The sequence below is a fragment of the Perna viridis genome, chromosome 11 (genome assembly GCF_037379345.1).
Source record: "Perna viridis isolate PV_CMFRI_1.1 ecotype Kerala chromosome 11, ASM3737934v1, whole genome shotgun sequence".
NCBI classification, from domain to species: Eukaryota; Metazoa; Mollusca; class Bivalvia; order Mytilida; family Mytilidae; genus Perna; species Perna viridis.
The window spans coordinates 8,340,838-8,363,394 of NC_142455.1; the positions used below are offsets into that span (position 1 = coordinate 8,340,838).

General features: G+C 32.7%; 1 protein-coding gene across 3 annotated transcripts in view; it reads left to right on the top strand.

The window, feature by feature from the left end:
* The first annotated feature begins 565 nt into the window (after positions 1-565).
* LOC148602852 (calcitonin gene-related peptide type 1 receptor-like) overlaps positions 566-22,557 on the top strand; it is a 46,043-nt gene continuing 24,051 nt past the window's right edge. Inside the window, exon 1 of one of the 3 annotated variants that reach the window (XM_088551257.1) lies at positions 566-934. The gene's annotated coding sequence lies outside the window, so the exon portion shown is untranslated. Of the gene's footprint in view, positions 935-19,177; positions 19,412-19,503; positions 19,523-22,557 lie in introns of those variants that run through there. The other 2 variants (XM_088551258.1, XM_088551262.1) reach the window with 2 other exon arrangements.

The window sequence follows — 22,557 nt, forward strand, 5'->3', positions numbered from 1 at the left end:
AATCTAGAACAAAGACATATTAACAAACACCTAGCGAAACTTACACTCGAAGTGAAACGTTGGTGATATAATGCTTCTGAAACTACACAATTAAAAAAAGGGAACAAATTATTTCAGTCCAATTCAATTATCTTTTAAATTCGTTTTTAGGTTGTTTCAAAACAATTTTTTTTCAAAAGGTTTTATTCAAACCTATAAAACCACAACGTTCATATTAATGGCTTGAAATGAAATTACTATTACAAGTTATGTAAATAAAATCTTTGTTTATTTAATTAAAAGCATTTCAATAAATGCAATATCATATATTAAACATTAAGTTATAAAGTAAAAAGCAATGCCCATGCTGTGATATCTCTCAAGGTTTCACTTTAGATCATGTGTACGTCTCCGTCTCCCAAGGTAGTTACGTTTTAAAGTGTCACATGATATCAAGTGGCCACTTCAGAGTAAAATGGTAGGGTCAAGATATGTAATATACCACTTTCTATTAAGCATACCCATGGAAATTTATAATGATATCTTAATTTGATATGTCCTCCATATGGAATTGTGAAATTCGTTTATATTTGTATTAACTGATAAGATAAAAAGTGAACATTTTAATAATCAGGATAACTTGAATGTTATTGATTTGTAAATACCACAACATTGTTCTGTACACACTGTTTGTTTCGTCGTATCGGCTTTAACGTATCAATCAGATTGTATGGTTTATCATATTGATATCGTTAGAGTCGAATTAACTCCGCGCTGAAAGACAAATGTAAACACGCCTTCAGAGAATTTAATCGTTAGACAGTTATGCTTCTTTTGAAGTTATTTATTTTACAGTAATGTTGTAAAGTGTTTGATAAAAGTGACAATGCATTTCTTCGCGAAACAGAAATAGGAAGATTGTAATTGACATCGAAGACTTGGAACACCAGTAGAGGTAAAGATTTTTTATGTTTCTTTTTTTTTTATTATTTCTATGTGCCTTGTGCATTTTATGTTGATAACCTTTTATACGAAGGACGAAATTCACTTAGAATTTTGTTTATTCGTAATTTCATTTTTCACTTTTAATCGCTTTTTAAGGTTTTGTTTAGTTCCCTGGTTGACATTTTGCTTTGCATATGTTTACTTGGTGTGATTTGGTTTTGTTTTATTTTTCTTTGCGATTAATTGGATGGTGGACTATGACCATTTGTATTTTTACTAAATTCTATCCCATTATTTGATTAAACCAAGTAGGATGCAATCGGATCAAGTGAGAGCTCTTCACTGCATTCAGATACAAGTAGTTTAACAAATAGACCTAGACTTTGATGTTTTGTCAATACTATCGATATATTCATTGATGATTTATATATAAGATTAACCTTCTTGAAATTGTATGTGTGTATGTGCCTTTCATCTTGCAAAATATTTTTTTTATTTAAGTGTGTTTTCCTTGACATTTCTTTCTTTTTATATTTTAAATTCAGATATTACGTGCATCAAATAATGCGATTTGTAGTCATAAATAATGCGATGTGTAGTCATAAATAATACGTCTTTCTTTTATTTCAAACTTAATTTTTTATTTGATTATGAACAAAAATCTAATATTGCACGTGAAACAAATTTTAATTACTGTGATTCAATGCAGACGCATGTTTGTTTGTTGTTTGTTTGTTTGTTTTTTTTTTTGTTTTTTTTTTGTTTTGTTTTTTGTTTGTTTTTTGTTTGTTTTTTTGTGTTTTTTTTGTGTTTTTTTTTTTTTTTTGTGTTTTTTTTTTCAATATTTCTCTTATAAGTACGTAGCGACTTTGTTCAGCGCAACTCATGATTCAAAGTAACCGATAGGTTGTCAATTGTCTTAAACGGATGTTTTACCTCTTTTCGGATTTTTGAAATGCACTGACATCTACTTCCTGCAAAGCAAGCTAGACGTTGTCAAGTAATTGTGCAAGTGTTTGCCGTGTAAAATACAGACATTTTCAGATAAAAGCTTTTAAAATACTTTTCTTCAAAGTTCAATTCCATTCTGCACTGCAAAAAAAATCAGTTTAACAAGAAACAATGAATTTCACAAGAATAAAAATACTTTTACTGTAAGACACGTATTAGTATAAAATAAATGAATAGATACCTGCAATTACCTGAGGATAGAATATGATGTCACAGTCATACATTGTTATAGCCCAAATTAGTATTAGAGAGTTGAATTGAATACAGTTAGCCCTTAAGATCATCACTGAGGAATACAATGACAATAAAATGCTGTATCACCATTGAATATCCTGAATAAAAATTACACAGATATGACTTAATATGAATAACCTTTATGCGGTAGTAGCTCGAGAAATAATGACCTTTTGCATACTGATGCATCTGCTCCATACATCATTTGTAAACAGAGTCCGGGATGCTAACTTATTCATCAGTTGTCTTATGTGTTTATCTTTCATCTTTATATTTAGTGACTTTATATTGTTAATTGTGGTGGGTGTGTGTGCTTTTTTGTCAAATCTTTTATTTTTACCGGATTATGCATATCATGTGTTTCAATAAAACCATAGTATCCATCGTTTTACTTTCCATTGCTAGAGCGTCTTAGAGTAATCAAGGAAACCAATATTCTAGTGGAAATCAAATGAATGTAATCCAGGGACAAAGACCAGACACGGAAAATAGACAAACACAAAAAAGTACATAAAGTAACTAAATTAAAATATGCAATGTAACAAAAGAAAATGAGCAACTCGGACTGCACTAAATACTGGGAGCATGGACCAGATGCATCGGTAGGGTAAGCGCCCTCTGCCTTTCTACAAATATCCGCGAAGTTCATAAAAAGTCAAGTCCGGGGTAGACGAATTAAGCATCTGTATTAGTTTTACTCAGTTTTCATGTATTTTCCTTACAATTCAATCCATGTCATGAACTTTGTAGTTACGTACGTCATATGTGACATTAAAAATCCAAAACTTACAAACAAAACGCTTTCTGGAACGTAACGAATTCTTATTCAGATGCTATGGTAAGGCTTCTGCTGCACTTCTCTGTGTTTTGTTTTTGGTTGTTTGTGCTTATCAGTTTTGTACTCTCAAACATGTTTCTGTCAATAAATGGATTTTACTCTTTAATACTCCATCTTTATTTAAGATAATATTCGGTATTTTTGCTTTGCTTCCCTCACCTGAAATATATTGACTTCTGATATAGATGGAAGAATACCCATTTGCCTCAATGACTTTTCGGAACCTCTGTCTGAGACTTGATCTCTTAATCTTTGCCAAGCTGACCATATCAAGCTGCAGGTCCGCTGGCATATTTTACTATATAAACATTTCTAAAAATATCTGCATTTTTAATGCACATGAATGCATGATGATATTTTATTAACAACTTATTTAATTTTGTCTATGATTTTTGTCGAAGGAATATGATAACTTTTCTAATACATAATCCATATCGTCCCGCCTTCAACCCTCGATCAATATCAGCCAGCATCAGACTAATAAAGGTGTCTCCGGATGAAAACTGGACCAATACGGATTATGATATCCATTATTTTTTATTAAGTATTGAATTAGTAGCGTCAAATATTATACATAGAGTAAGCTGTATATCTTGAGTATGATCTTGAATCAACTCGGGCGATTCCGTCGCCAACTTTATGTTGTATAGAATAAGCTTGGTCAGCGTAAAAACATATGAATGCAAATTGTTCGCGACAAAGATGTGGTGATGCTTAAGATATTTTGTCCGCTGTTTTATTTTGGTTATTTTATGTTCTTTGTGGTGCTTGTCTGTTTCTATGTCTGGTCTAGTTCCCTGGATAACAATAACGTTATTTTGATTTCCGTTAGAATCTTGATTTCCTTGATTACTTTTTGATTTTCAGCATATTTTACTAGATATTGTCTTGATTCATTTTGATCGTCATCTCGATTATTACAACACGTACTTTTCAATATTAATATAAAATGATCAAGAAAATATATTCAAAAACAGTAATAACATTGTCAAATATGATGAGTGTGCATATGTATTTCAAACACAGTATAGATAAAAAGAAACGAATTGAATTTTGACAATTTGAAAATACATATAATCAAAATGGGCCTTTTGATAAACTGCTGTATTTAACAAGAATATTGGTATCGTGTAAACAGTTATGGTCTTCATTAAATTTTCATGATCGTGTGAACACCGAAACGAATAGCTAAATTAAGTTGTATTAATAGTCTACATACAACAAACTACAAATGGTTAGAATCATTATTCAGTAACAATATCAATGGTTGTTTGCCAGTATCGGTTTATAATTCGTAGTTATTTCATATCGGAAATAAAGGAGCTGCAATTGGTTAAAACGTGGTCAAGTGGTGTTCATTAATTTACGTATAAAAGTCAAGACGCAAATATCACATAAACATGCCAAGGTCATGACCACATTCCTGAAATTATGTAATGTAATAAACACAATAATTGGTTTAATGAATTTATTATGACCATTCTTATATAAACGAGCAACTATTGTATATGTGATGCGATTCTGTGGTCCTTTTCACAAAAAAATTTTTAAGAGTAAAACTAGTCGTAAGTCATGACGTCATAGTAAATAAAAGTATTGTGGCGTCCTAACTTACGATTAATTTTACTCTTGCGAATTTTGTTAAAAGGGGCCACTGTACTTACAGTTTTAGATTTGTTTGTTTGTTTGTTTTGTTTTGTTTTGTTGTTTTTTTTTTTTTTTCATTTTCCAAACACCGGCCAGGTAATCTCGGGTAAGCGTGCTCGCAATACACGCAGGATATCATGGGTTCAACCCCATGCTGTCACACTAGAACCTTTTAAATTGGTATTCACTGCTTATCCGCCATGTCTTCGGTATTAAAGGGATAGAGTGACGACTCGTTGGCTGACTCAGAGTCAACATAATGGGTCCAAGTGGTTTTGTATGCCTACCTCTGGCTATTGCTTTTGTGAGCTAGCACAATAAGATTCCGCCTAGCATGTTGGACAAGTACTAAGCATGGTGTGATTGATCAGTAGCAGTATTTATAATAAAAAAAGACAGATAGAAGATGAATCATGCATGTCAAAAACCAACCGAATTCAGTTTTATTACTTGTTCAAAAATAGTTACTGATCACACAACAAGTCTTATATTTACATTTGGTTGTTCCGCTTGTGAGATTAAAATTATATAGATCGTACATGAAATGGAAACTTTGCAAGAGTTATTGTCCTTGATTTTGCTTCATCTGGTTGATTGTAGTGATTGATAAATGTATGATTTTCTGAAAAAGTGCAGATCTAAATGCAGAAATGATTAATGTTATGTGAAAGTATAGCATGTATAGACTGAGAAAAATGGTTTGTATGGTGACCAATCACCTTACTAATGGCAGAGTCAGATTTTTACATGGACTGGTACTTAAAATACATCAAATATCTGCCATAGGAAGTTAAAATATGATCCCTCATCATCTCATTAAAAAATATGACAACACTATTTTCAAACTGTGGGTATGTGTACAACGATAACATTAAGGTGTAAATATACAGAAAATGCTAATATTTCGAAATCTAAAGAAAATAAACTTTCTGGAATTTCAATCATCAACTTAAGCATATAGTTTAACTTTGGTAAATTGATAAATAAACTTTGGCTCAAACTAGTAAGACATTTCTACGCAAACAATTTTTACATAAAATCCAATAACTTAACATGACAGATTGAACATTTGACCCTAACACAAATGAACTATGTAAAATCTGCTTGTAATAAGCATTCCTTCTACGATGGTCCTTTTATATGAAAAAAAAGGTTACCAAAGAAAGTGTACATTTCTGTAGCACTGTTGCATCAAATCATAGTGATCATAAAATAATGGCTAATTGGTTTAATCTCAACTATATGGTTGCAGTGATAAAAAGTTTTAAAAAGCAGAAATATGATCTAAAGTATTAAGCAGTTGTTTGCAGAAATATGATATAAAGTTTTTAGCAGTTGTTTGCAGTGATATGGTATAAAGTTTTTTTTTTTTAAATTTATTGTTTTTAGTAATAAAGTATAAAGTTTTTTTTAAATATTTGTAGAGATATGATATAAAAATTAAGCAGTTGTTTGCACTGATATGATATATTTTTTTTTTTTTAATTAATTGTTTGTAGTAATATGATATAACGTGATTGCAGTTGTTAGTAGTAATATGGTAAGTTTTTTTTTCAAGCATTCTGTGCGTGGATATGATATACGTATTATAGCAAATGTTTGCAGTGATATGATAAAAAGTGTTTAGCACTTGTTTGCAGTGATATGATATACAGTTTTTAGCAGTTGTTTGCAGTGATATGATATACAGTTTTTAGCAGTTGTTTGCAGTGATATGATATACAGTTTTTAGCAGTTGTTGGCAGTGATATTATAAAAAAAAATTGAACAGTTGTTTATAGTAATATAATATAACATTTTTTTTAATTGTTGTTTGTAGAGATATGATATAAATTTAAGCAGTTGTTTGCATTGCTATGATATTTTTTGTTTCACTAATTGTTTGTAGTAATATGATATAAGTGATTGCAATTGTTAGTAATAGCATGATATAAAGTTGTTTTCAAGTATTCTCTTCGTGGATATGATATCAGTATTATAGCAGTCATTTGCAGTGATGTGACGAAAACACATGTTGCAATGCCATCAGTAATATTATCTTAATATTCTATTTAACGCTTTTTGTAAAGATTTAGGTGAAGTTTGAACTGTTATTATATCAAGTATCTCTTTCAATGTGTAACAGTAAAACAAAGACGTCTTCAGTGGTACGCAGAGCTATCATACAAACTATCTAACGGTGATTTTCATTGTCTCTATAGTGGACGTTTGCAGAGATAGTCTTTCTGTCGATATTTTTAAGTTGTCGTTCTAGTGTTGCCGTCACTTCAAACAAATTAAGTACTTCTCTGTCTAAGAATCAGGAAAAATGTGTATTAGATGTTGCACATGAAGGAAAAAACGCGAAGATTTCTTTGCATTATCCAAATATTTTATCTCATGACATCCAGAATTCACCATCAAATTGTTCTTCAAGTTTACCTTTTTAAGAAATTGAAAGGTCCAATTTAGTTGAAATGCAATATGGAAAAATGGCGGGCTTATTTTCCCGCACTTTTTCCCTATATCAGCAGTCAAAAAATATCTACGTAACTGATTCTTCAGGATATTTTTTTATTGTTTTCGAGATGTACTGAATATATTTTAGGCAAAAATTACTAAATTGGGGGAAATGATGTGCCACCCGTTGCCTGATTCTTAAACAAAATGGTACTTAAATGCTTGGTTTATTGATTTTTTTTTATATATGCATCTAATGGACACTATTGCATAATCTATAAGACGGAAGTTGTATAATTATATAGCTAAATTATATTTATGTTTCTAACTCATTGACAAAAATGTATGTTTTGGAAACAAAACCAGATACATATTTGAAATCGTAGAGCATTTAAGTGATAAAGGATTTCTTAATGTTCGGTTTTATGTGCAATTAATTGTTCATGCTCCCCATTGTTGTTCGTGCAGTTAATTGTTGTTCGATATATGTACTTAAAATACGTCAAGTGCTGAGGCTTTCATTGTGAATTGAAATGTTCAAAAAATAGACATGCATTTTGGAGCAAGCTAAAAAAAGAACAAATAATCATTTATTTACCTTGAAAATGGGGCTTTCTATTGGATAAAACTTGCTGTGTACAGTATTTATTTCCCGTACCAGAAAATGTTTCTTTTTCTTGCTTTGATACACTATTTGTGGCATCCATTATACTTTTAAGAAATGAAATAAAATGATTTTAGTATGTTTCAATGCTAACAAAATTTGTTTTCGCTGTAACAACAAACTATTTCAGTTAATGGGCATGACCTTTGGAATTATATTTTTTTTTTCAAAAACATGATTTTCTGACATGTGGTCTTTATAGAAAAAAATGGGCTTAGTAACATACTTTTTCTTACTCTTTCAAAGCCAGTCCATTTATATTCTGTATATATTTATATATATTGGACTACATAGCTATGAATGGCAAGAATTTTTTATGAAATTACATCTGGTCTTCATAGCTTTGAGATATTTCTATTTGATTATCTGACAAGTGGTTTGCGTCTTGACTTTTATACGTAAATTAATGAATACCACTTGACCACTTTTTAACCAATCTACAAAGCTATAAAACATTCATTAACTTGAAAGTCCGACACATAGTCAACATAGCTATGAAACACCCGTTTCATTGAAAGTCCGACACATAGTCAACATAGCTATGAAACACCCGTTTCATTGAAAGTCCGACACATAGTCAACATAGCTATGAAACACCCGTTTCATTGAAAGTCCGACACATAGTCAACATAGCTATGAAACATTCGTTACCTTGAGAGTCCGACACGTGGGCTATATTGCTATGAACGTCCTTTACCTTGATAGTCCGAAACGTAGTCAACATAGCTATGAAACATATGTTACCTTGATAGCCAGACACGTGGGCAACATAGCTATGAAACATATGTTACCTTGATAGTCCGACAAGTGGGCCACATAGGTATGAAATATCTGTTACCTTGATATTCCGACACGTGGGCCACATAGCGATGAAACATCTGTTACCTTTATAGTCATACACGAAGGTTACATAGCTATGAAACATCCGATACTTTGATAGTCCGATACGTGAACCTCATAGCTATGAAACATCTGTTACCTTGAAAGTCCGACATGTGGGCCACATAGCTATGAAATATCCGTTTACTTTTATAGTCCGACACGTGGGCTACATAGCCATGAAACATCCGTTACCTTGATAGTTCGACATTCGGGCCACAGAGCTGCTATGAAACACACGTTACCTTGATAGTCCGACAGGTAGTCTACATAGCTATGAAAAATCCGTTACATTGATAATCCGACACGTAGTCTACATAGCTATGAAACATCCGTTATCTTGATAGTTCAATACATGGGGTATATATTTATGAAACATCCGTTACCTTGATAGTTCGACACGTAGTCTACATAATTATGAAACATCCCTTACCTTAATATTTCGACACGTAGTCTACATAGCTATGAAACACCCATTACATTGATAATCGGACACGTAGTCTACATAGCTATGAAACATCCGTTACCTTGATATTCCGACACGTCGACTACATAGCTATGAAACATCCAATACCTTGATAGTCCCACACGTAGTCTACATAGCTATGAAACACCCGTTACCTTGATAGTCCGACACGTCGGCTACATAGCTATGAAACATCCAATACCTTGATAGTCCGACACGTAGTCTACATAGCTATGAAACACCCGTTACCTTGATAGTCCGTCCGACACGAGGGCTTCATAGCTATGACAAAAACGTTACCTTGAGAATCCGACATGAGACTACATAGCTATGAAACATCCGTTGCGTTGTTAGTCCGACATGTTGCCTACATAGCTATGAAACATCCATTACCTTGATAGTCCGACGCATGGGCTACATAGCTATGACAAAAACGTTACCTTGAGAGTCCGAAATGTGGGCTACATTGCTATTACACATCTGTTACCTTGATAGTCCGACACGTGGGCTACATAGCTATGAATATCCGTGACCTTGATAGTCCGACACGTGGGCTACATAGCTATAAGACATCCGTTACCTTGATAGTCCGACACGTGGTCTACATAGCTATGAAACATCTGTTACCTTGATAATCCGACACGTTGGCTACATAGCTATGAAACATCCGTTGCCTTGATATCCTGACGCGTTGGCTACATAGCTATGGACATCTCAACAATACTTTTATCAACTCAAACATAATCCCTACATCTTAAGAACACCTAGTGCCGTGATAGTCTGACATTGTCTACCTGGCTATGAACGACTTACACCATGCAATTTTAACATGTGGTCTGCATAGCTATGGACAAACCAGTACCTTAATTGTCTGACATGTGGTCTGCATAGATATGGACAGACCAGTACCTTGATTGTCTGACATGTGGTCTACATAGCTATGGACAACCCAGTACCTTAATTGTCTGACATGCGGTCTACATAGATATGGACAAACAAGTACCTTGATTGTCTGACATGTGGTCTACATAGCTATGGACAACCCAGTACCTTAATTGTCTGACATGCGGTCTACATAGATATGGACAAACCAGTACCTTGATTGTCTGACATGTGGTCTACATAGCTATGGACAAACCAGTACCTTGATTGTCTGATATGTGGTCTACATAGATATGGACAAACCAGTACCTTGATTGTCTGACATGTGGTCTACATAGATATGGACAACCCAGTACCTTGATTGTCTGATATGTGGTTTACATAGCTATGGACAAACCAGTACCTTGACTGTCTGATATGTGGTTTACATAGATATGGACAAACCAGTACCTTGATTGTCTGACATGTGGTCTACATAGCTATGGACAACCCAGTACCTTGATTGTCTGACTTTTGGTCTACATAGCTATGGACAAACCAGTACCTCGATTGTCTGACATGTGGTCTACATAGCTATGGACACAAACCAGTACCTTGATTGTCTGATATGTGGACTACATAGCTATGGACAAACCAGTACCTTGATTGTCTGATATGTGGTCTACATAGCTATGGACAAACCAGTACCTTGATTGTCTGACTTGTGATCTATATAGCTAGTAGCGTTAATGCGTGACACGTGTTCTTCACAGTTATCGTATACCTTGCGCATGAATCGTCTGAAACGAGGCCTATGTTGCTATGGTCCCCCTGTACCTCAATATTCTGACACTTTTAATCAATACCTACGGCCCGCCCGGTTCCTAAATACATAGGGGCTGCATAGCTATATGTATGAAAAAGTATGCACTTTAATAGTCCGGCAGACAATATCCTGAACCGTCTATGAATAATGGATAGCTACGACGATTAAGTACAGAAGTGACGATCAAGTACAGCCAACTATTTAAAATGTTTTATTGTGATCAGTTCATTTCTTTATTTTCCTTGTTAATGTAATTGCATATTTTCCGGACTGTAACATGATCTTTATAATCCCCTCATAATATTGAAACTGAAAAAAAAAACATATCTGAGTGCATGTTTCATGGCAGTCTCCAGCATATAACAACTCGTTCAATATCTCGTGCAGGTTAACGAACAATCAAACAGCCGTATCAATTTTTTGTACAAAGTATTATTTTGTCATGTTTTACTGATAAGCCTCGGTAAATTATTCTGCCTTCCTTGTCTGTAATGAGCTCGAACTATCCCACTGTCCCATTGACTTGATGTCATGTCAAGACAGTCTCTTATGGCAGCTTGAATGTGTACCAATATATATTGTATGGCTACCAGTAACAGCTTTTTTTTTGTCACTTCCTTTTTAATGAATGGACTGAACAGAAAGTCCCATACATTCAGTAATAAGGAAATGTACTTAGCAGTCGTCATATTTGTTTGATTAATTACCATTTACAAAACGACAACTATTCTGGGTGTTGCCTGGAACAAAATATTTTAAGATATTAAAGTCAGTTTTAAAATGCTAGAACGAAATTTGACAAAAACAAAACTAAGAAAGACATAACGTTCTATTAAGTTCTACGCGATATTCCCTATTCAAACACAGTTTATTAATTATAAACGGAATTTGAATCAGTTGAAACGTTTTGGTCTGAAATTTAAAAAAAAGTAAAGTATTTCAAAAAGACATTTTGGTAATGGATTATATTATTCAAAACCTCGTTATAGCCTATAACTCTACTTTAAAAATCATAATGACAGGATATGCCTTTCGATCCAGAAATCCAAGTATATATTAGCCGCGGATTCGTAGGGTTGAAACTGCCGAATGCGTCCCCTTAAATTGAAATCAAGAGTTTGCATGAAATTTGTTTTTTTTTAACTAATACTTGTCCCAAAAGTCGTCTTGCCTTTCTTCGCTCGGTCTTAATTCCTTTTACGCCTACCTTTTTTTCTCCTGAAATTCTGAATCCACCCCTGTCTAATCCAATCAGAATGACTCTTGAATTGTTGCGAGATAACGTAATCGAGATTACATGGCTAGAACAGTTTATGTTTGAAGAAAAGATGAATGTTATGATCCTAGAAATCAAAGAGGTGGCTATCATTATGGATGAGGATTACATGTCCAGAAATTTGTAATGATAACTATGGTAATAGTAAACATTATTTAGAATCATATACCTATCATGTTGTCAGTACTGAAATGTTCCAGACAGTCAATGAAATAAGTACCGGGTTATTATTTTTCGTAAAATAATTTGAATGCTGTCAATCTAATGTCCGCATTAGATGACAGTTCTCTTAACACCCAGAAGGCGACGACCCTAATACCGGAAAATTAATTTGGATTTGTTCGGATAAAATAGTCGTCATGAGAATCCAAGAACGAAGAAAAAAATATGGTTGTACTTAAGTAGCAGTCTTTGTAAGAATCATGCAAAGTCTGAAAAATGTGATGCACCCCAAAAAAAGGCTACACATTTTTATTTTTCTTACTGAGTTGCTTTATAGGTCTATATGATTAAATGTATAATAATACATTCCAATCTGTCTGTTCTTAGGAGATAATCCACATTGAAAACCCAACAGTTTCTATCGCATTTTAGTGTAATTTACAGAGTTATCTCCCTTAATTTGAATTCTACGGTAAATTCTATATAATTTATGTCTTGTTTGAACAGGGTTGATATGAAAAACCACATGTTGTCGTCTGTTTACTTATAATAAGATTTTTTTATCAAGATATCAACAAACAATATGCAGGCTTTTCAACAATAAATCGCATTTTGCCTTTACCTACAAAAAAATACAATTTATTCAATTAGAAGAACAAAATATATATATCAACTACATGTACATATATTATGCAGTTTTAAAAAGAATCACTGGTGTCTTCCAAGAATGCCAAGAAAATAAATATCATTACAGGTAATTGTATTAGTAAGAAATGATAATGTTACGGGTTTGGTGACTAACACCAACATTTTAAATCGTTATAGTATTGATGACAAATAATACAAAACTAAATTGCCATATCATATTTGATGACTTTTTAAGCAATATTAGTACAGCGTCACTCATGTCATTCTTGTTAATATCTTGATTCATGGCCTGAGATAGGGCCCCACGCGTCAAAATATTATATAGTTCAATAACAAAATCCTATTGCATCAGGGCAACAAAACATTCAGGTTGTTAAAGTTTTTGGGCCATATATCCGGATCGAAAAGTCGCATGTAAACCTTTTAATTAATACTTCATTTGGAAATTTGTGGTTAATATTAGTCATATTTTTGTTGTATCAAATTACTCAACGGGAAGTAACTCTATAGTAGGACAAGCATTTCTAACAATCAAAAACATTGTAGTAATGTGTAGTTTCTCTCTCGTAAAGATATAGATAATCGTGAATTCTGTATATACTGATTTTTTCTTTCATGTTTAATGTAAACTTATCATTTCTAAAGTTGATACAGTTCAGGGTTAACGACTATAGATAAACATATATTTTCCCCTACACTGATGTGCTAAAACTAATTTAAAACTTTTGTCTCAAATGGTAAGATCAAATTACAAACTTAGGAAATTTTCAATTCTAAAAATTCACAAAAAATAAAGTTAAGGCTACCTTGCTTGACCCTTGTATTTAAACTGAAATCAAGGACGCAAATTTGTCCATCCACAAAATTAATGGTTTTAACTAATAACCAGAAATTAGATTAAAAACACAGTAAACATTTGGAGGATCAGCGATCTCATAACAAATCATAAAATTTGCTTATGAACGATACTGCATTAATGTCATAGCTCGAAACGAAGAATGCAAGTCAGCGATAAGTTGGTATGTAATTCTTACGTTTAAATTCAAAAGTATAAATATTCGCCAACAGGATGTTAAAATGTTAACTTTTTTTATTTCAAGCTAGAAACACTAAAAACATTTCTTCTATTCCCAACATACATACAGTAATATATGTATAATCTCCAAACAACATGGATTAAGCGACTTTTACACTTTCTTAATTCCATTGATCTCTTAACCACAAACGTCTGTATAAAATACATAGCTTGTTTTTCTTGTCAGGGAGGAATTAGGATTTTATTGATACAATCTTCGTTTCTTTGGAATCTGCTACTTTTATTGACGATATTAATTACAATTCCTTTCTTTTAAAATAAGTATTTAATCGGCTCATATCAATGCAGTTATCGATGAACTTTTATAGCTTCCAACCGCCTCGTTGGTTTCGGAGTGGCGTGCTCACCTTGAATGCAGGATGTCGAGTTCGATCCTTGTTGGCCTGGTCAACAAAAAATTAAAAATGGTAGTCATTGCATGCTTCTCCGCCAAGTATGCAGTATTCAGGGCTCAGATTTTAGACACCACGCCCATTCCGTTCGTAACAATTCAGTTAATGCTAATTAGGTTCTACTGGTCCGTGCAAAAAATGGCTTGGAGCGAACCCAGCTGGCTTTAACTTTAAAAAACAATATAGTTCACTTCAGCCATATAAAGAATTCGACTGCGATAAATTGTCAGCAGCCTCATGTATACCCAATGTGGTACTTCTACCATTATTCCTGCCTTTACTGGCATGTTCGCACTGTTGTGTATGTACATGTATGTATGGATATATATACATGTACTTGAGGAGATGGTTTTATTTATGAGAGAAATAACCGTAGTTTTGTTCTTGTATAATCACATTTGCGCTGGTTGTATTTAATATTGTAAAGCACTACTATATTGAAGTCGAATCCTCCCCTAGCAACTTTCTAGACAGAGTACTTATAAGTAAAGTTGATATCATGGCAAGTTGGAAACAAATCTGACTCTGATATATATTTATACTTCAGTAAGTTGGAGGCAATGAACAGCTTTCTACCTGCAATGAGAGCTCGCCGCCCCTATGCTTATTTTCTAACTCAGTACATCGATATACCAATTAAAAATATATAATAATTCTTTTCGTATCCCTTTATTAAATAACCTGCATTTTTGTTTTCAGTGGGTTTAAAATTCTGCAAAGCCCTGAAAAGATGATGTCATTGCATTTATTCATCCCAACAGCAACAAAGACACGCACGCTGATCGACTTACATTTGTAGAATATTTTAAATAATATAACTGTCGTAATAAAATACTACGTGAAGCTGTATAGTTTCAAGGGGCATTCCCTCTTAAAGCCAGGCAATTAATATGCATAAACAATTCAAATTATGCAAGATTAATCAAGGGAACCAAGATTCTAGCGGAAATCAAAAGAATGTAATCCAGGGACAAAGACTATACATGGAAAACAGACACACAAATAAAGAACATAAAGTAACCAATGTAATACATACAAAGTGACAAATGTAAATGAACAATTCCGAATCCACTAAAACTTCGGAGCATGGACCAGGTGCACCGACGGGGTAAGCGTCCTCTGCTTTTATTTTCAAAAACATCCACCGAGTTGCTCATAAAAAGCAAGTCCGGGGTATACGGAAGGAGAAAGGAAAACTATGACATGTTGAACAAATCATTGTTCATGGCACAGATGGATACACCGTAATGATCAACGAGTTCATAATGACGACCATAAAACTTCTGTAGTGATGACTTTAATCTTGTAGCAACATAACCCTGTTCCTGAAGTCTTATTGTAAGAAGTTCAGCGCGACATAAAAAGTCTGCGTAGTTACGATATGCTCTGGCATAAAGTTTGAGTTGTGAAATGAAAACTCCATACGCATGTGCTGAAGGGATCTTGCCACAGATGAAAGAAAGTTGACAATACGGAATGAAAAGTCATCGCGGTTGTCGTATAGTTTGGTCAATAGTTTTCCTTTACCATCGATCTCTAAGTGTAGGTCACGATATGCAAGCATAACTTGGATGATACACTGTATAGTTCCCGTGACTGAAAATGTTTCCTGATGACTGATTTCTTCAAAAAGAGGAACATGGCAAAGTTTTCGACTGTGCAATGTCAAATATCGAGTTATCTCCCCTGGAATTATTCCTTTTAATCAAATCTTTACTCACTACATTACCAATTCATAACAATCAGGTTTTTATTCATCAAGTTATGATAGTAAAATTTAAATGGCAGACATCACATTGACGAAGTGAATTGTTTTAAAAACTATGTTTTGTCCACTGCCTGATTCGTACACAGAGTATAGAGCTCTACTGACCTTATTTACTTACAAACATCATGTAAGATACACAGCCTCGTGTAAGATCAGTTATCATAAGAAAAATAAGATATCAGCAATTGTATAAAATCAAAAGAAAACAAATCCAGCATGGAAGATAGATGATAACGTAAAGAAACTAGAGAAAATTATTTATTGATGGTAAAATCATCACCTTTGTGGTTATCAAAAACATGCCCTTTCAACAGACTTACAATCTCTCTCCTGTACTTGAAACCATTAGTCAAGAGATTAAGGTGACGAGCCAAAGTAAATGTTTATGTTTGTAAAATATACAATACCGTTACATATCAGTGATGTTCATAGAAATGTTACAATCTCTGACAGACTTTAGCCCAAACCACTTTATTAGAGAAAGGGGGGAAATAAATTGATGCCCAATTTTGGCAAAACAATACACAACCAAGGGCAGAAAAAAAAAACATGATTCAATATTTCCCCCCGGCCATCACTGAATAGTGTAGATTTTCACTCTTACATGAAAAAAAAATTCTCATTTTACAACGAATTTTTGCTCTCCTCCTTCGAGAAGAAAATGGAATGTTCCTCATAGTGTTATTCATTCAATGCTATGGGATTGTCTACAACGCATATAGCAATTAAATTCAAATCTAGATTATTTTCAAAGTTCATTTCAAAAGTAGCAATTGATTTCTTAGTATATTGATATATTTATAGCTTCTAAATTTCACTTCAATCTCTAAGTTTTAAAATAGCTTCCCATCATGCAATTTGATAAAAAAAAAATGAAGTATAGAAACTGTACATTTTTAAGAGATTGAAAACACTTTCATTTTTTTTTTTATTTTAATGCAATCAAATAAATCAAATTGAAAGATTTTTTTTTTTATTTTCTTACGAAAATCTCTGAATTGTAGACTTTAAATTAGTAACTTCTTAACAAAATGTCACGGGCATGAAAAAATAGGGGTCACGATTCTCAATTTTTTCAATATTTCGCTTTTAAAAACTCATTTTGGGCGGGAAATTAACCAAGACAAAGGAGAAAACAACATATTAACAAGAAAATTGTCGAATTTTCGTCCGAATGGTATACATAGAATGTAACCATCCAGACAAGATTTTTTTTTACAAAATTTGCGTAATATTGATGCAAAATAAAAGTTGGGTCATTGTTATCGCCTTTAGCAAAGTTGGCGTTCCTTACGTTGGACGTTTCGAACAGTATTGATAACGTAAGTTATATTTCGGGATTATGTAAACGTTTGCCTACTAACCGTGGTGAGTTTTGGACTATTCATGAGAAATCTTACCCCAAATTTTTAACATATTCTACGGGACATGAAAAGGTGCAGATTACTAACGTACAAGGCAAAGTAATATTGTGGAAACTTCTTTAATGGTTTCTGTAATGTTTATCTTTTTCTCTACCTCAAGGTTGTTAACATAGTCTAACCAAGAAAGGAATAAAAGTACCCAGCATGCATTTATAAATGAAACTGGAAACCTTTTTGATAGCACATGTATCTCTTTCATTACGATTAAAAGTATCCAGCATACATCTATAAATGTAACGTTAAGCCTGTTCTGAAATTACAGGTATCTCTTTCAATATAATACTATGTATATTTCCCGCCATCTTTATTTGAACCCAACACCCCGGTACATTTCTAAAGCACGCTGAAAATATTAACATTTGATCTATATTGTAACATTGAATGTTTTAGCTTAATTTGATAAAATCGTAATAGAAGTAAATATAATGCGAGTTTTTAAATCACCTAACTGTGAACAGAGAAGTGTTTAAGATAAAATCCGATATCTTAAATGTAATGATATGGTTTATCGCATGGTTGTGAAATTTAAACCATTCGCTTTCATAGCAAAAATCCTCTACGCTCAATTTTCTGAAACCATTTTTTAATGTACATATTTCTATGAATGTTAAAATAATTTTTTTTTTTCTTTTTTTTTTTTATTATTATTTTTTTTTTTTTTTTTTTTTTATTTTTTTTTTTTTTTTTTTTATTTTTTTTTTTATTGACTGTTTTTTGTTTGTTTTTTTTCTTTGGTTGTTGCTGTTTCGTTTTAGTTTCTTGTTTTTATTACTTTTTTGGTTTTTGGTTTGCTTGGTCTTATTTTTGGTTTGTTTGTTTTGTTTGTTTGTTTGTTTGTTTTTTTTATTATTTATTTATTCTTTTTTTTTTCGCTTGTCAATGAGCAAAAACGTACATTGTACAATATCTTAACATTACATATATATAAATGCTGGGGTATGCACATGTAGCCATAAGCGCTACATAGAATAATCATTAAATGGTAAAGACTCCAAACACCTTCGAAGTTGGTATTAATTTTCAAGTCAAACCGTGGATAACCCGGAGACTTTCTAATGACTTTTATTTTTACGCCAACGTTACCCAAATCAAATTATTGTAAATATAAATAAAATGAATTGACGTACCAAGTTACAACTGGTGATTTATAAAGGTGTATGTTAAGACCATTAAAAAAATTAAGCATTTTAATTAATTGTACTAAAATGGTCGAATTGACAAAAAGACTTCTTTTACTTTTATTATTCCATGTTAATATATAGGTTAGTGATTGAAAGCAGGGTCGTTTTTATAGCGAATAAAATAGTAAAGTTTGTCTTCCTTTGATCAATCATTACTTCCTGAAATGCTTAGGTGCATCTAGTAAGCTGGACAATTACCAAACATATTAAGTTTTATAGTTTTTTTATGGGTATTTGAATAGATGTCTGATATATTCAATTTTACAGTTGCCTTGATAAGGTGGTTGGCATTTGATTAAGGTAGTATACTGTACTTACGATAATGTATCTCTGTATGCGCTGTAATGTAACATGACGAGTTTAAAGTTTGTATACATATGAAGATATGTACGGATCAGATAAACTTAGCTCTCTAATGATCCAGCGAATCTTTGAAGGCTCAGTTAATGAAGACGTTAGAAAGCCTTCAATACTTATCGATCAATTAACCACTAATATCTCATTCGGATGACAGAACATTTTAATTTTTTCCTGCAATTATTGAAAGTGTTAAACCTTCGAACAGGAAGATTTATGTGAGTGGAGAATACTAAGATGTTTTCTAGAAGTGGATATCTTTAAAACTAATCTTGAGGGAACCAATTGTTCTGTGACTGTCATTTACAACCAGTGAAGGTAAGACAAACGTTCTCGGGTTTAAGCGAATTTTCATCTGGATTTAAGAATCTTTAAGACGCTTAATTTAATATATGTAAGCAAAGAAGGAAGTGTAATACACTTGAATAGGTATGATTCATTTTCACATTTAATTTAATTGCAGTTTGAATGGTTTTTTGTTTTGTTTTTTTGGGGGTTTTTTTTTCAGGTGAGAAATATTTTCATTTTTACAACGGAGCTCGAAAAGGAATATGCAAAGATATGATATGCGCATCATGAAAATTGTTTGCAGAAAATATTATTGTTTGTGTATATTGGTATATATTTTGCGCACACCATATGTTCCTAACAAGGCTACGTAGGTTATTCTATAATGTACTGTTTGTCCGTAATTACTCTGTCCTTTAGTACAAAACACACTGTTAAGTACTTCTCTGTCTAAGAATTAGGCAACATGTTTATAAGATGTGGCACATGAAAAAAGCAGAGTTTTCAATGCTTTATCCAAGTATTTTTACCTCATAATCTCTAGAAATAACTATCCAAGAGTTTATATTTTTAATGTATTGATAGCTGAAATTTAGTTGAATACATTACATACACATTTACTTCTGGATTAATTTAAACATAGTTTTTCGGTTATTTTCTAGATTTATTGAATATATTTGAGGCAAAACAAAACATATTAAGAAAATTGATGTGGCACCCATTGCCTGATTTTTACATAGAATTGTACCTACCTACATGTAACTGTTTTTTTTTTGTTTACATATGTTCCGTTTTTAAGCGCATATAGTATACAGAACATTTGTCGTGACGACTAAATATGACCAGTCTTTATGGGATGTCTAAAAAGAACAAATATATAATTACCATAATTGCAATGACGATCAAGGTTTAGAATCCCATTTTATTGAAAACATTTGTAAATTTCGTTCAAAACTTGGACAAACATTAGCAAATAATATGCATATAATTGCAAACCTGTTTCAATATTTACGAAATATTGACAAGTAGACTTGTCAAATGAAAGAGAGTTTGGAAAAGAAACCATAAGCGGGATGGAACCTCACTCTTTCGTTGAAAACATTTGTAAATTTCTCTCAATTTTTGGCCTAAAATGAAAATATATATATCACCAATATTGTTTTACTCGTGTAGCAGAATTGCATTATTGTTGCTAGATTTTTACCGGAAATATACTCACTTGCAATAAAGCTGTCGAAGCAGAATATGCTTACCCTTCCGGAGAACCTGATATCACTCCCGGTTTTTGTGGGAGTTATTATTGCTAGTGTGTGTGTGTCTGTCTGTCTGTCTGTACCGTCATCTTTGTTTTTATGTGTAATGATACTTTTTATTCGGTTCGCTACATTGTGTATATAGATTGTCTCCGTTTCATGTGTTCATGTTTAGGCCATGCTTTCTTTTATTTCGACGTTTTTGAATCATCCCACTACTGATGCTTCGTATTTTTTTTTCAACATTTACCCCCTTTCAATAACTTTATAGAACTTTGGATTGCCCCGTGGGAACAAATAATTATCATTACATGTACTAATGTCAGGCTTATTAATCTTTTTTCATTTCTTCTTGCTAAATTGCATTGAAACAAAACAGGCATTAGACAGTACTTATATGTCAGAGAAGACGTCATTCGCCAGATTCCAGCAAAATGAAAGAACAAAAATACCTTCCTTTTTTTCTACGAATACCCGGGTTAAGAATTACCATAAATTGATTTCAAGGCTTAAGCTTGTCAGTCCGTTCATTCATGGGCTTTTACACATGGGTCGGAATTCACTTAATTAAACCCTGTCGCCCTTACATTAAGCTTTCGTATTTGTAGAATCTATCGGCTTTAATATCATTAGCGTTAGTCTGACATGCTTGGATATAAAGCTTCGTGAGGAAATTTTTAATAAAAGCTTATGAGGCTAAAATGCTTAGACATTGAAATTGTGCTGGCTTTATGATTTAACCTCTTATTATTCAAAATTAGCATGTGTCAAGTTTAGATGAATCGTACGTCTGTTTATCACTAGGTGATATTAATTCTTTCTTATTTTATCGGTGTTTTCTTTTGTTTTCGTTTTTATTATTGCTAATAAGATTTAGCTTTGTTTTAGATATGAGATACAAATTTGACACTTTCTTACATTACGGTTTTCTAATAAACCAAATGGAAAGAAGTTCGATATACATCTTTGTACGCGGTATCAGTTTTAGATATGTGCATCATGCATACTTTACCACGAATGATTATCATTATTGTGTTTGTCCACCACTGTAATGGTCGGTAACATATTAACAGTATTGCTTTTCGTGTTATAACTACAGTTTTGCTGTCTTTAACTCGTCTGGATTTGTTGTTTTAATTAACGTCTGGGACCGGGATAAACACTCGACCGGAAGTAACTACCATCCTTCAATTTGAGTGCTTAAGATGTAGTGTATGCAGTGTCATCAATAGAAATGGCACCGGTACTCCTTAAGTTATCTGATCAATCGGAACTGCTTGGTCATTTCTGCTATACTAAAAAGCAACGTTTTTTTCCTTCTGTGTAACCAGAAAGGCTAAGTACTTCCGATTGGTAATCTAATTAAAATGAAACATTGATACATGTACATATATTTTAATGTTCAATTCAAATGTGCTGATCAATTTGGCAAGTGTTTAGCGTGTCCTAATTTAACTCTGATATTTCTTGGATTTTTTTATCAGGATAACTTTAAATGTTATTTTTCCTTCAGTACAGTAGGAAATAAAATCAACTTTGTACTGAAAGATAGGCGCAAGGAGGGGCATTTTAGTAGAATCATTTTCGTAAAATATAGTCTATATGAAAAAAACTCCACAATTTGACTGGAGCTCTCTAGTTTTTTTTCTTAAGGGGGTGGGCCTACGGTAAGGCACACAACTCTTACAAATCATTGGAACGTTTGTATTCAGCATTTTACATCAATTTCATTTAAGCATCAAAGTCACTTGGACTAATATCATTCTGTTTCAAATGAAAGCTTGAAAGGCTTGGGTAAAATTGAATATGATACAAACATATCACTGACTTCAAGTGTTATGCCCCTTATTGAAAGCCATTAAAGTGGTTATAATACTTCAAAACTTGTGTGATCGACTGACTACCAATGTCAAACGAATATTT